We start from the raw sequence: 15,277 nt of genomic DNA on the forward strand, positions 1-15,277 counted from the left end.
AAGAAAAAAAGAGGAGCATGTGAACACAACAGGCTGACCATGATGGGATGGGGAGAAGGGCCTGGCTGTGATTGGACTCCGGTGCGCTGAGGGAACGCCCTCCGGGGTGGAGGAGGGATGGGCTCATTGGGAGAATAAGGACCGTTTCAAACAGAGAGGGGAAAGAAAAGGCAAAAAAAAGGAGCTAAAGAGAGAAAAACAGCAGTTAAAATCACAATAAAGTATCGCAGCTCATGACTCTAAATCAAAAGTATCAAATTAAACTTCACCATGCTGGTTTCTTCTTCTTATCAAGTGGCTCACACATCGATTCTCAAAAAGTTTGGAGCAGGCCCGGCTGGGGGCGGTGGTAAAGTGCAACAAACACAGCGTAAATCAGCATCCAAACAATGCCCCCGGCTGAAAAGGACATGTCACATCCAGACAGGCTCTCTGGAAATTATGGGCGGCCGAGGCAAGCCTCCCCCGATCGCCATGGAAACCCCTCCACAAATGAAGCGGGGGAGAAAGAGAAAGCCGGCGCAAAGGTTCACCCACTGTACATCCTTACAAGCTGTAAATGCGAACACACTCCGGACCCTTTGTGTCTGAGCAGAGTTCAGAAACCTGTTCTTCCCACAGCGGAGCGCCCCGTCCTCCAAACACACCTCATTAAATTAGCTTCAATTCGCTTCAGACTGACTCCGTAATTCTATTCCGCCAATTAGACCGTCGGCGCTCTCGCTCTCGCAGACATGGCCGTTTTCTCACATCTGTAAGAGACATGTCTCACCCCCACCCTGCGCTGCCTCGCTGCCGTACGCACATGCATGGTGGACACAGTGAGCGTGTTCTCACACTGTCCTCCCAGAGCCGGCGCCCACAGATCAGCAGCAGATCCGGGCGATCAGCAGGACAGCCTGGCAAAGTCCACAGCTCCTGCTCTGTATGAGTTATCTGGAGTTCAGTTTAATGCTTTTCGGATTGTTTTAATGATTGTTTAATGTCTGGTATTTATGCTACGATCCTGGAAGGGACAGATGGTGTAATGCAACTTCTGCTAATACTGGCATTGCCAGTATTTAAAGTTTGTGCACCTTGTGCTCATCTTGGTTTCAGGAAATCCGTCATATTTATTTGGAAACCTTTGGACTCATTCAGAGCTGCACAATGAATTCCAAATGCATTGCTATTGCAATATTCTTGCATGTTTCCCTGACTTAACGCAGCCTCAGACTTAATGCGACTAAACTTTTTCATTGATTTCTTCACAAAAGTCAGAATTTCTGGTAATTTTGCAAAATATACCTGAAGCTTGTGTTTTTGTCTCTCCTGTTATATGAAGCTATGGTTAAGCGGTTATTTAAGGAAAGAAGAAGAAGAAGAAGAAGAAGAAGAAGAAGAAGAAGAAGAAGTTAGACTCACGCGGTTCCTACTGGACCAACCTTGAAGTTGAACTCGACTTACTCCAACATCAACAAACACACACACACACACACACCAGAACATGTGGACATACATGTGACCTCACTTATCCAGCATGTCTTTTGAAGCCCTTCACTGCACTCATGCTCTCATCTTCAGATGGAACGATCCATACATGGCGGCCTCCCCCTGGTCCACACCATCCCTGTGTTTATTATCCTCCAGGCCTTTATCCCTCACTCTGTGCTCTGAGGTTTGGACGCCCTGGCTGTGTGTGTGTGTGTGTGTGTGTGTGTGTGTTGAGGGCTGTTTTGCGGCGTGTAATGAGGGGGCTTGACGTATGGGGGTGAGCTGTGGTCGGAGCACGGAGGTCAGCTGAGCCCAAGAGGCGAGGAGAGATGAAAGAGAATCAAAACAAGAGCTCAAGTCCTCGCGTCGGGGCTCGGAGCGGTGGGGGCTTCGCCTGCTTTCTGGATGCCCTCCTGATTTTGAATCTCGCTCTGGTATTTTGTGGGTAATGGATGAAGCAATGCTGAGTGTGAAACAATCCCAGTGTGTAGGATTAGAGCCGGTTCAGTCCTGAAAACAGCCTGGAGAGAACACGGCTCTCTCCTCTCAGGTCTCTGACTTGATGGAAGGCCAGAACCTGATCTGATTCAGTGGCGCTGTCTTCTGGGGCTCGGCCGGTAGATTGGTCATCTCTCAGTCTGAAGGTTGCTGGTTTGGTTCCATCTTGCCTGTCCACATGCCAGAGTGTTCTTGAGCATCACTCTGAACTGCTCTCAGCGATGGAGTGCTTTGCATGGCAGCTGTGTCAGCGGGTAAATGTGTCTGAGCTGATCAAAATCAATGGGAATAAAATATACAAGATGTTTGAAAAACAAGAAAATATGGCCGTGAATGCAGTTTAACAATTTGTTTTATAAATTAATAACATTCAGTAATGATTTTGGGGCTGAAGAAGTCTTGTTTCGTTCTGCGTCATCTGTTGAGCTGGCCTTTAAAGCACAGTAAAGACACGTTTATTCATGATATAACACTGAGGCGTGAGGCCGTTCATGGAGCTTTACAAAGCACACAATAATGCTATAAAAACATAAACAAGGAAAGGCTCTATTTAAAAATGGGGAGAGGGCAGATCCCTTCCGTCAAATAATAAGCTGTGAACTCGTTCACATAAACAGACCATTACAGCAACCCAGCCTGCTGACAGTCAATGCATGGACAGCTTTCTCTGAATTTTGCCAAGTCTAGAAACCGTTAAATCTTGCGGTGCTTTGCAGATGGCGGTAAGCTTATTGTGTTGGTTAACAACATTTCACCAGTGTGGACTCAGTCCTCTGTGACTCGCCTCTTATCTTTTTGTGCAGCTCTCAACAAACAGGAAACCACCAAATGTGGTTAGTAATGCCTCAAACACACACACACACACAATTAAGACATGGGAGGGGGGGTATCAGATTAGCCAGTGTTGCCAGGGCTACAGTGGGACACATGTGGACATGTAAACAGTAATGAAGAGCATTATGTAACACAACAGGCAGGCTGTGGATTAGCGCATTTGAAAAAAGGAAAGAAATCAGTGGTTATTCAGCGAAGCAGCTTCTCTTTGATGTCCCATGAAGGAAATGTGTATACAGTCTGGAAGACACTATAAAGCTGGTTTTAATTGGGACGTGCGATTGTACTCGGGTTAGCGGTATTCCCAGAGACCTTTCACAGCGCTCCAGTCAATTGTAATTACAGTGTGTCAAGTCTTTCCTGTTAATGTTTTTCACCCCGTGAGCCTTCAGGAAAATGTGGCTTCTGGATGAATGCTAACCGAGCGCGCAGATGAATAATGCATGTGTGCGCCCTGAGGAGCGCTCCTCCGGCCCATCTCAAGTGGCCCTGAAGAGACTGTTGGCTCTGCTCATTACGGGACGTCTTACCCCCGAGGCAGACAGCAGCGAGTGCTGCGACACACAAAGGAGCGGGACGTGAAAAGTGCCGGACAAAAGCCGTTCAGCTAGCTAAATATTTGGCGCAGGTTGACGCTGGTGACGGATGGACTTTCATAAAGACGTCTGGCGTCTTGAAGGCCTCTTCTTGCTCCGAATGTCTTTTTGTGCGTTATTTTTTCAGGGTGAGGGGTTTTTTCGAGTGTCTCTTACTGTTCTCAGGAGGACTGGTCACACAGCCAACGACTGTACCCCGAAATCTGTTCCCCACATTTACCCCGGCCGCTGTGCAGCGCCGGAGGGGCAGTTCACGATGGACGCTCTGGCTTGGTGATCCTCACTTCAGGGGGAATTGCACCAGCAAACATATGATCGCTCCTTTGACCTCTAGGCTACCGAAGCATAAAAGCTATTGCTACCCACTGGAGGATCCTATCAGTAAAGTAGTCAAAACTGAGTGTAGTGCCAGAGATTCATGAAAGTTTTAACGTATTGTGAGGATATGGAAAGTTGAACGTGAGCATCCTGTCTCCAGAATACACAAAGGTAAGGTCGCAAAGGAAGCAGAGAGGGGAAAAACAAGAAAAGATAAAGACGAATTGATCAAAAACAAAATGGAATATGGCTTCATGGAAACAGTGGACATATTTCGCAGTTCACCAAACACCCCAAAAGGTGTAGAAACCCAAAGAGTTCATCCTCAGAGGTTTAACAGAGACATTGTAGTGTAAGCTCTCTCTTTCTCTCACTCTACCTTCCAGCAGGATCTGTGTGGAACCTGAAGTTCAGGGTCTAAACCTCCTGCTCACATCACGTCTGCACCTGTTGCTGTCTCCCTTCTGTCCCCTCTGCCCCACTGGAACAACAGGAAGTCTCCTCTGAGTCTGGTTCTGGAGGTTTCTTCCTGCCAAAAGAGAGTTTTTCCTTTCCTCCGTCTCCTCGTCTTGTTCTTGTGGAATTGGTTGTTGTAGTCGGCGTTATATGGATAAGATGGAATTGAATAGAAAAATGTCATAAAACATTTCTGTAGCACATGCGCTGAGGTGTGCACTGAGAACTGTGACTGATGGCCGTCCAAACTCATGCCCACTATTGATTTAGCACATTCACTCTCATGAATTTGGAATATTGGGCATCTGTTCCAGATTGTGCGACATACTGGGAGGATTTTATGCTCAGAGATTCATCTACTGTACACAACGTCACTTATAACATCTGGAACTGTCTTTTTCCTGTTATTGTGATGAGAGACATTTCCTCAGCTGGCCCAGTGCCGTTTGTTGGCCAAAATGTTTGATCATTTCCCCCACCAATATCAAATCAAGTCAATCATTCCTTTTGGAATGCTAGTAAATAACAACAGAAGCAGTGGCGCTCATTCAAGCGCCCTTTAATCTCCCTTGCAAAACTGGATTTGGCACAAATCTTCGTCTGTGGGTGCTGAAAGACAAAATCAGTTAACATTTTCTGAAAGAGCGACCCAGCGTGAGTGTGGAGTGTGTTTGTTGTGAATTTGTGTGAAATACTTTATAGCAAGTCCTTCCTTTCAAGCATTTCTTTTCCCCCGATGCACAGAGAACTGCAGTGTAAGCTGGATAGAAGCTCTTTCCAAGAATGTTCCAACCTCTTGAGCACCAAATGACACAGAGGAAGCTTGTTGGAAGAGCTGTTTTTCATCCCCGTGTTTCCTAAACTGGCTGTGGTCGACCTTGCTTTCATGCCCGGCTCCAGTTCAGCGGCTGGGTCAGCGTCCTCCGGCGATGGGAGCTTTGACGGCTGTGAATGCTGGGAGGGGACGGCAGGAGACCCTGTTTCTCAAACCGTTTACCCCCGCGTCACCTCGCCATCGCTTCCCTCCGAAGCGCTCTCCGGAGGACGCATGGTTCAGTAGGTGCCATCGGTTCCTCCCTCTCTCCTCCGACACGTCTCTTCCCACCTCTCACCTCTCTCCCTCTCCCCACATTTTCCAGACCCCTGCCGCACTAAGCCGAGCTTAGGAGTCAGCTGAGCTGATCAAAGACCGTAGCCATGTAGTGGCTAACAAGAGGCGAGAGTTCCCAACGACAGAGGACCTCCCAGGGGTTTCCATCGCCATAGACCTACTGTACCTAGAACCCCTCTGGGTGTGGGCTCTGCCCGCATGACTGCACTGGTGACGGCGTGATTGCAGGCGTAATGGCGTCTGGCAGGGCTCCTGAGGAAAACATGTTTATCCTTGCGCCGGCTGACTTCAGGTCTGTGGGATTCTGGGAGTTTGGTCTACTGACTTTACATCTGCGGAGAGAGCCACCCTCCGTTAGCCAGCATCTCCCCAGCGTGGGGAAGGCCCGGGTCTTGTTCCCACCGCCTCCCTCCCCTCCTCCTCCTCCTCTCCCCTTCATCTCCAGCTAGCAGCACTCTTCTCATCGCGCCGGCCCCTTCCAGTTGCCTTTGCATGCTCCTCTATTATCACCCTAATTAGCTCGAGCAGGCCTTCTCCGCCGCTCCTCCCACCTTTGTTCCCCGTTTCTGCTTTTGTCCCTCATGACCTTTTTGCTCCGTGTACAGCAGCCCAGCAGCAGACCGCCCGCCGACCCCAGCAGCTTCCAAATCACAGTTCTCCAGTGATGTAGATGTAGTCTGCAAGACATGCTGTATAAAACCTCTAACTCAGGCATCATGATGTCTGGACGGAGCTCAATAAATCTGCTTTTTCTGACACCTGCTGGGCCAACATCTATGGAGTTTAGACTTAAATTTAAGCATTGAAATCATTTTCTACTATTTTCTATCTTATATGGCTTTTGTTATCCGCATTAAAGAGTAATAAAAGGTACATCTTGAAACGTAACTCAGCCGGTAGAGTGTTGGTTGTCTTCCAGTCCAAATACTGGCAGATGAAATCTCGCCTCCACCTGTTCATGTTCGGCCTTGAACCCCAAGTCTGTCCCAAAAACAAGTGTGTGCTGAACGTGTGTCAATAGATGAAAATGACAACTGAAAAAACAGCTCTAATATTAAAATCAATGGAAAACTAAATTTGTGTGGTCTGAAACAACGTGGAGGTTTTCTTCAGCTCTTTGTGCTGAAATGTCAGTCCAGAGAGCATTTTTTATTTTTTTAACTTGTGTCTGCAGTGTGCCCTGGAATCAAAACAACAAGAACATACTGTAACTTTACTTACTGACTCACATGTTTACGCTCTTGATCTACAACACTAACATAAATGAATCAGCCTCCACTTCCTGGCGTCTCCGTCCCTCCTGTCCTCCGCCTCCTGGCACCTCGCCGCCCTCCGTCCCCTCCTCCCTGTTGTACCACGCCATCGCTGGAACCAAATCCCCTGCACCTGCCTGTGCGGACTGCGTCCGGTTCCCTGAATTCCTGTGAGCGCGGCGCTGCTCTGACCCTGAACAGGCCGCAAACACAAAAAGAAGAAGAGGCAGGAAGTCTTCGTGGTGGGGCTGAGGTGGGGTGGGCTCCAGCTTATGAGTGTGCATTTATCTGGAGCTGGGAAAAGGGTCATTGTGCTCTTAGGCTCACTCAGGGCTCCCAGGGTTTTTGGAAAATGACTTTAAGGGGTTCCCAGAAATGTCCCCTCTGGTCTGAAGTGGGGCCCCTGAGGCCCCTCTGCTCCATTTAGCCCTTCAGCGCCGTCTCAAGTCTGTTTGGGGATAAAAAGATGGACAGATTATGGAGATATACTGCATTTTGTGTGACTTACTAAAGCTCCATTTACACAACAACACTGTGAACTCGTAGTTTTTCTGTCAGAAAAGTTTCACAACAGCATGCTGAAAATAACAGTTTTCGTGTATGGCCACTAGTTGGTGCTATAGGTTGTTTTTAATGTACTGCGCGTGTGCAGAAGAACCATTCACTTCTTCTGTGGTGCACAGCAGCATTGTTTCCTTTGTCTACAAGGAGCCGGGCCTCAAGCGTTCCCACAAAGTCTCGTTTTCACCCGTCTACACAACAACAGAGCGCGGCTGGGTTCACTAGGTTCCACCTTGGGAAAAATTTCAAGAAGTTCCATTTTTACTGACTCAGAGCACCACGGTGATCTAAACACACATCCAAGACACAACCAACGTTTTGTGTTTTCACCAGAAAGTGATGTGAAAATGGAACCTGAGTAAGAAAATACTGCATGTTTTTTTTTTTTTGAAGAATTACTTTGAACAGTACGCTGTGTGTATGTAATGTAATAGTTACAACGATTGAACAATTAAAACGTTGAGATTTTACTTTTTTTGTGAGATCTCAAAAACAACAGAATACTACATCTGCTTGTATCTGCCGTGTTTAGGACTCACTCATGTCTGTTTGAAAAGCTCCTGGTGGCAAAAATCATGAAGGGGATTTAAAGAGGTTTACAGCATCTGTCAGAGTGAGAGTCGTTACCTGGAAACTGCAATATCTGCTCGTTCATCAACCTCCTCTTTATTCTCAGGTGTAGAGCAGCAGGGAGCTGGCAGTACGCTAAGAGCCAGTCATGGAACTATCACAGGTAGTCCGAGAAAACACTCTCTCTCTCTCTCTCTCTCTCTCTCTCTCTCTCTCTCTCTCTCTCTCTCTCTCTCACTCACACTCACACACACACACACACACACACACACAGGGGCAGCTACAGCCAATTCAAGGCATGATTTACAAAGATCCTCCGTAAAGTGCGCTGAATTAGATACTCATGGAAATACATTGCAGTTTCAGTTTGCAGTAGGGCTGCCACGATTAGTCGATTAATCACGATTATGTCGACTATTAAAATCATCGACGACTAATTTAATAGTCGACGCGTCGGGTTTTTTTTTTTTTTAATGTTTGTGTTTGTCTCGAAACTGCTGCGGTACCTTCCACTGTTGCGTCTGCCTCGCTGTATTTAACACACATGCGCAGTCGTGTCAGCCGCGACGACACCAGACTGGTGTCATGGCCGCCCGGCAGCAGCGGAGCTCCAAAGTGTGGGAGCATGACAAGAAAACGTCAGAGAAAAGTGTGCAATGCAGTATCTGCAGGACAGAACCTGCCTTCCACGGCAGCACAACTGCGATGGATGAGCACCTGAAACGGAAGCACGTCGTGGCTCGGGACAAAGATGAAGAGGGGCCGTCGTCTCGGTAAGCTAATAATATTAGCACAGAGGACTAACTTGCTGTTTACGCATAGCTGTCAACGTTAACATTAGCGGTGACGATTTGATTCATTAGCTGCCTTTAGCACACATATTTCATGTTTTCTGTAACGCTCTAACAGTGATGTGTTTTAATAAGAAGTGATGTCAGGCTAATATTTTCTAACGTTACGTTTCAGAGCTTCATCCCATCGGAGCGGATTTTCTCCGCAGCAGAACATCTGCTCCAAAAAGAAAGCAAGTCTGTCTCCAACACATGTAGAAATGCTGACTTTCCTGAACAAGAGCCGTGTGTAGTTTGGGATTATTTAGAGTGAGAGTGTAATAAAAGTTGTATACAGTTGAGCACTGAACACAAACTGCACTTTTGTTTTATTTGAGTCAGTGAGATGAAAACTTAAAGGTGCCTGCCTCATTGTTGCTCTGCTTGATGCCAAACACAAATTAAGGAATAAAAAATGAACAAAGGATTTATTTTTGTGTTGTTTAGGCAAGTGCCTTTTCCGTATTTTACTGAAGTATTTGCACTTTATGGTACACAGTAATATTTCAATAAAGGTTTAATGAACTACCATCTGAATTGTCTTTAAATGTATTTAGTATATACCTTAAACACTTAAAGCTGAAATATAATTACGGTTATATAAGAGCAGCTTCTTGGTGGTGCGATAAACTATGTTTTACATTTAATTTACATATGATGTGATTAGTCGACTAATCGAAAAAAATAATTGGTGATTAGTTGACTACCAAAATAATCGTTTGTGGCAGCCCTAGTTTGCAGGAGAGTAAATACTATGAATGACGTTCAAGAGAAGCAGCAGTGGTACATCTGGGTTTACATGTATTGTTGTTTGCATTCGCCATTGAACAGTTGGGTGCAGTGCTAAAATGGAATCCACCATTTAGAAGATATCCAACATAAAAAGGTACATGGAAGATGTGCCACATGGTAAAGAGTATTTAACAGACTCCACGCGTGGCTCCACCAATGAACCCACTTGCTGTTTGCAAACCACATCTTAAAGCTCGGGTAGACGATGTTGAAGAGCCTGCAAGATTTGAAAGTAGCACACCTCAAGCCCTCCCCCCTAAGCTCCTCCTACTCCAATCAGTGCTTGGCCCAACGCCACACCCCCACCAACGTGATCTCAACTCATGCTTTCAGTGGGACCCCGCTCCTCGGGTGACCATAAGTCCTCTTTTACCTGGACATGTCCACTTTTTACGTCCTGTCCGGGGCGTCCGGGCGGGTTTTTTAAATTCAAGGAGATGTCCGGGTTCATGGAAACTGACCAGCGCTTTGCACACAGTACTATGATACTTTGTTACATGACGTAGTTACCGAGAGGCGTCTTATGAGTCGATCTGCGACGCGCGCTCACACACACACACACACACACACACACACACACACACACACACACACACACACACGGAGCGGAGCAGTCGGGGCTGATCAGACAGCGGAGCACGGCATCTGATTGGTTCCTGAAGAGCGGTCCGCGCCTTCCGATTGGTCGGAGTTTTTACTGTCCTTTGACCGCTACAGTTGTCAGATTTTTTCCGCACTTTTTTCCGTACACATAATGTATTGGCTTCTCCCAGGGGGCAAGGAGCATTTCACTCAGTATGACATAAAGTGCTTTTGGACAGCATCGCCTACCCGAGCTTTAAATCTTAAAGCATGTCAGCAGTGTTGTCTAAAGGTTAGCGCTCGTGCTTGTTGACACTTCTTGAACAACATTTAACATGTTGAACTGAACTGGACGCTGAGGTTCAACGTCTTTCTGATAAAAGTGCCAACACAGTGTGTCACATGTCGACCTCCAGTCTTGTCCTGTGAGAAAATACCCTCCCGATCAGTGTGTGATCGGTGCCAGCGGCCCGTATACCAGTCCAAGTCCACAGGAGGAAGGTGGTAGGTAGAAGAGCAGAGGCCTGAGGGTGACTATGGAGAGATTACAGGGGGAATGTGGTCTTAATCCACTGCTGTACCGCAGTCCTCGGAGACTCTGCTCACTGGGAGAGCAAAGAAAAGATGAGCATTCCTCCCCGGCCTCGCTGCACAGCGCAGACCAGAGGCTACACACACCATTCTCCTACCATCTGGCTCCAACCAAACACTGAGCAGCTCCCTGACCCGGCTCCCTCCTCAGCGTTCACTCTCTCCTGTACGCTTCAGTGTTTCTTTCCTTTAAAACAGCCCAGAAACACCATCTTTTTAGAAATACAGGCATGTAAGGCGACTCTGTTGAGTGAAAAACCGTCCTTTGTCACACAGGTTCAGAAGCAGCGTTTCCTGCATGTTCGTGGGGACAGAGCCCGAGAGCTTTCAGATAGTTGTGTTTTCCTCCGATTCTTCGCCTGACCTGACTTGCTGCATTACCAACCATCCTTGAACTGTTGTAAACGCTCGTTTCACTAAAAGTGGCTAATTAATTACAGTTTCTAGGGTTTTGTCAGCTTGTTGATTTCCTGAACGTCCGCCTCCCTCCTCATTTCAACTCAAGCTTCTGTTCCCGGTGGAATAGAAGTAGGTCAAATTCCTTCAGGCTCATGTTCAGATATGTGTCACTTTTCTGAAACCAGCCACTTTTTCCCTGATCCTGCCCTTCATCAAGGACTGTGCAGCGTTCTGAATGGAAACACATCCCAGCAGGACACGACTGAAATCTAGATCCAGCCAAAGTAGATGAAGCCTTCAGAGATGTCCTGCTCGTGGGATTAGATCAAAACAAACAACAGGCATGGCCGATTGAGGTTGGTTGACGTTAACAGTCAACACGTGAAGACTGCAGCTCTTCATGTACAACAAAAGTAATGAGTTCAGTGAAACCTCGGTGTGGGTGACGGCATGAATCACGTCACCTTTTGAATCGATTGCTAATGTTTTATTCACTACATTGAAAATGACTTGAGGATGCCACTTGGCCCTATCCACAGGATATTGTTTTATTTAATAAGAAATGAAGAAATGGAAACCAACTAATGCAGCGAATATCACAATTTCTCTTACAAAATACATTAAAGAAATGTTTTGCAAACACGGTTGCTTTATAGCACACTTTGGGAAAATAAGGTGTTTTTATCAGTGGAAAATCTGCTTTCCTGTGGTTTCCAATTAGTGTCAAACGTCTGGGTACTCTCTGGTAACGTGTTCGACAAGAGGTGGTTATGCCACATGCAGAGTCCCAGCAAAGAAACTGGAAGTTCCCATATGTTCCAGTTAAGCTCATTTTCTGTCAGTTTGCAGTTGATGTGAGGAAGATGAGCGGAAACTGGAGCACTACAGAGAAGAAGAACATGCACACTCCTCTTAGAAAGGCTTGGATGGTATCTGAAGCCCCAGCAAAGGTTATCTACAAGTGCATGTACATTTGTGAGACCTGCAAAAAAAAAAAAAAAAAAAGATCAAATATTACAAAATAGATGCTACCAAGAAGAGAGATTTCCAACAAAGCAATGTGTTTGTTTTTAACCACCTATCATATCTACATAGTTCAAGTTAGCTATAGACCCCTGAAATTACTTTAAAATTACAAACAACATGAATCAGTGTGTGTTTCAATCCCAAATTTTAGTCAGTGTAACATTAAAGAATAAGATTTTGCTTCAGAATGTTCCTCTGAATAAAGGCTAAATGCCAGTGTGGATGTCTCAACATGAGCTGGGAGCAGTTTTCTCACTGTTGAGATGCTCGTGTTCACCAAACCTCTCTTCTCACACTCTTTAACTGCCTTTTTATTGGCTGCAATTCCAAAAATGTGTCATGTACCTGCTGTCTTGTGAAAGAGAATCGCCCCCTCCTCCTGTCTCCTTCACTTCCCCCCTTAGCGCCGTCTTTCCCTCCGACTGACGCGACTTCAGTCACGTTTGCAGGTGAAGAACTACTTTTCCTCGTATGCGGCGCTCTACCACCTGACCCCATGCTGCCGTCTCTCTGAAGGGCCCTCGACTCCGCGCAGCTCTCCTTCCTACCAACTTTATTTTCCCATCTGTCTGCCCGTACGTGGGTGGCAGCGAGCCAAGCGCCGGCCGGCCCGCCTTCACCATAACAACCAGCAGAGACGTCTTCATTTGACGGGACAAAAGGGCCTCAGAGAGTCGCCGCCGTCCCCCTCGGGAAGCTTGTGGGTGCTAACCAGCTGCCTGCGGGCGGAGACCGGGCTACATGTAGCAAGAAAAAAGTTATTTAATTATATTAATGAGACATTTACCCTCCTTGAAATATCCCCAAGTAGACTGTAGTGGCTCCCCCAAGGAGCGGCTAATGACTTCCCACAGGCTAACGCTTCACACTTCCCTTCACACACACACACACACACACACGCTCAGTCTTGTATTTCTATCCTTGTGGGGACCGTCCATTGACTCCCATTCATGTCTAGCCCCTAACCCTGACCCTTACCCTAACCCTAACCCAGACCACAACAAAGCCTAACCCTAAAGAAATGTTTTTGCACTTTTACTTTTTCCAGTAACAACAACATGGTCAAGAAAACACTGTTTCTCCTACTTAGGACCGGAAAAAGGTCCCCACAAGGCACGTCGTTCCACGTTTTGCTATCCTTGTGGGGACATTTGGCCCCGACAAGGATAGAAATACAAGAACACACACACACACACACACACACACACACACACACACACACACACAGGTTACAGCTTCACGTCTCAGAGAAATGAAACATTTGTGTGTTAATGTAGAATGTCTGGAATTCATAAGGAGTCATTATTTCCACATCTTGCTTTATGAGAGCGATGAAATGTCGTTAGCTAGTTTGTGTGTTAGTTTATGGAGAGCCATTAGCGCTACGCACACATTAGGGCTCATCCCCACCGAGGAACATTAACCGGCGCTGCTGGACTAACCACTTTAAAACACACAGCCGGAGCATGCCATCGTTAAATATTCTACTGACAGGCACAAGGGGGGAGATCATTGTATCACAGAGTAATAACTCTCACTGCTGGAGGAAGTTCTGATGCTAACACACTGCTCAGACTGAATTAGCTTGTCTTCTGAAAAAGTTTTCAAGTTTAGAAGTGTTCAGATTTGTCAGAGTGGATGCTGTGATGTCTTGTGAAGTGTTAAAGTCGTTGACTGAATTTCTCACTGCTGCAGCTTCGTGCCTGTTGTTTTCAGGTCTGTCGGTGAACCAATACCGATGCAAAGGATTCTGCTGATATTGCAACTTAAATCACATTCACTCGTTCTCTCATTGCATACAAGACACTCAGTCCATCCACTGGGAGTAATTTGGGGTTCAGTCTCTTGCTCAAGGACACTTTCACATGCGGACATGGGAAATCAAACCAGCAGCACCGACTGAGGCATGAGCAGTTTACCAACCAAACCCCAGCAACTCCAGGCGCCATTATCCTGTAAACAGACACACTTACTGTTATCAAGTAAACGTTCAACAAATTATACTGTAGATAGAAGCTAATTTTATTGATGCTATTGTAATTAAGTACCAATGGGACATTTTACAGTTGAACGCTGGAGGGGTAGTTTTTGCTCATGGGCAGCATGTTTGACACTCCCGTTCTAAAGTCTTCTTCATGCTGTCGTCCAACCGTTACTGAATAGTGAGATTAGCTAAATGCTTGAAGAGATTAAAGATGGAAAACTAATCAAGTGAAGGATGCTAGACAAATGCCAGAATAGAATGAACTGTAATTGGAGGCGAATAATACTTGAAGCTAATTTTCCAGTTAGCCTGTTAGCTGCAGTCTATAGATCTCTCTCAGCTGCGGTCCCATGCCCGGCCCGGCACGGCTGTCATGGCCGTCCTATAGAAGAATAAGGAGACAGTTCACAGCGGAGCTGAAGTCATTGGCCAGGCATCCGTCAGAACAGCCACCGGCACAAAGGACCCTTCTGTCCGCCCTAACACAAGATTGGTTTTAGACAAGAGGCCGCAGCGGCGGCGGCTCTGGAGCTGACGCGTACAGTCCGACCTTGTCTTGGTACAGTGCTGCAGCACCTCGCACGTCCGCGGGGACGAGTGTGTTTGACAGCGGCCGGGGTTTGGCCCGCAGGTCAGCCGCTCGGACCGCCCGGCTCAGAGCACATCATCCGGGCGCGTTCTGCGTCCGTCCGGGACGGGATCGCGCTGAGTGACACCGAGTGGCGGTCGGATGTTGAGAGTTGCGGCCGAAACCGTTGAACTGTGGAAAGTTTGGCTGGGAGGCGGCGAGCTCGGCCCGGAGACGGGGGTCGTGTCGGCCCTCCGCAGCCTGCTGCTTTATTCTCCCCTCTCCAGAGTCACAGTCACGGATAATCTGGGCCCGGCGCCCCGCTGCGCCCGACCCGACCTGCCACCGCCTCCTCCGTGCTCGCTGTGTCGCCATGGCAACAAGGGGCCGACCACGCACACACTTTTTGTGGCGTTCCGAGTCTCACAAATGAAGAAATTCTGGCTTCTGATACACGTGGAAATGGGCTGAAACGTGGCAGGACAGTCGGGGACGCCTGTACCAACCGCTGTTTGTCTACTGTACCCTCGGCCACCCCGCCCGCCGCTCCCCGCCACCCTCCTTTTCTTCTCTCTCCCGCTGTGTTTTGAAGAAACAATGGGCAAATCCATAGGCCAGAAATGCGAAGAAAAACAAAGTGGCCTGTGTGTGTGTGTGTGTGTGTGTGTGTGTGTGTGTGTGTGTGTGTGTGTCTCCCTCTTTCAGAGTAAGACGATACAAAGAGAGCAGTGACTGCAGCACACGCACACACGCCGCAGAGCGCTCCTGTTCATGCGTTCACCGCCGTAGGAGGTGGGGATGGGGGAGGCGGTGGTTTATGCATGAGGGCCCAGTC

Source organism: Salarias fasciatus, chromosome 5 (assembly GCF_902148845.1).
Source record: "Salarias fasciatus chromosome 5, fSalaFa1.1, whole genome shotgun sequence".
Classification (NCBI taxonomy): Eukaryota; Metazoa; Chordata; class Actinopteri; order Blenniiformes; family Blenniidae; genus Salarias; species Salarias fasciatus.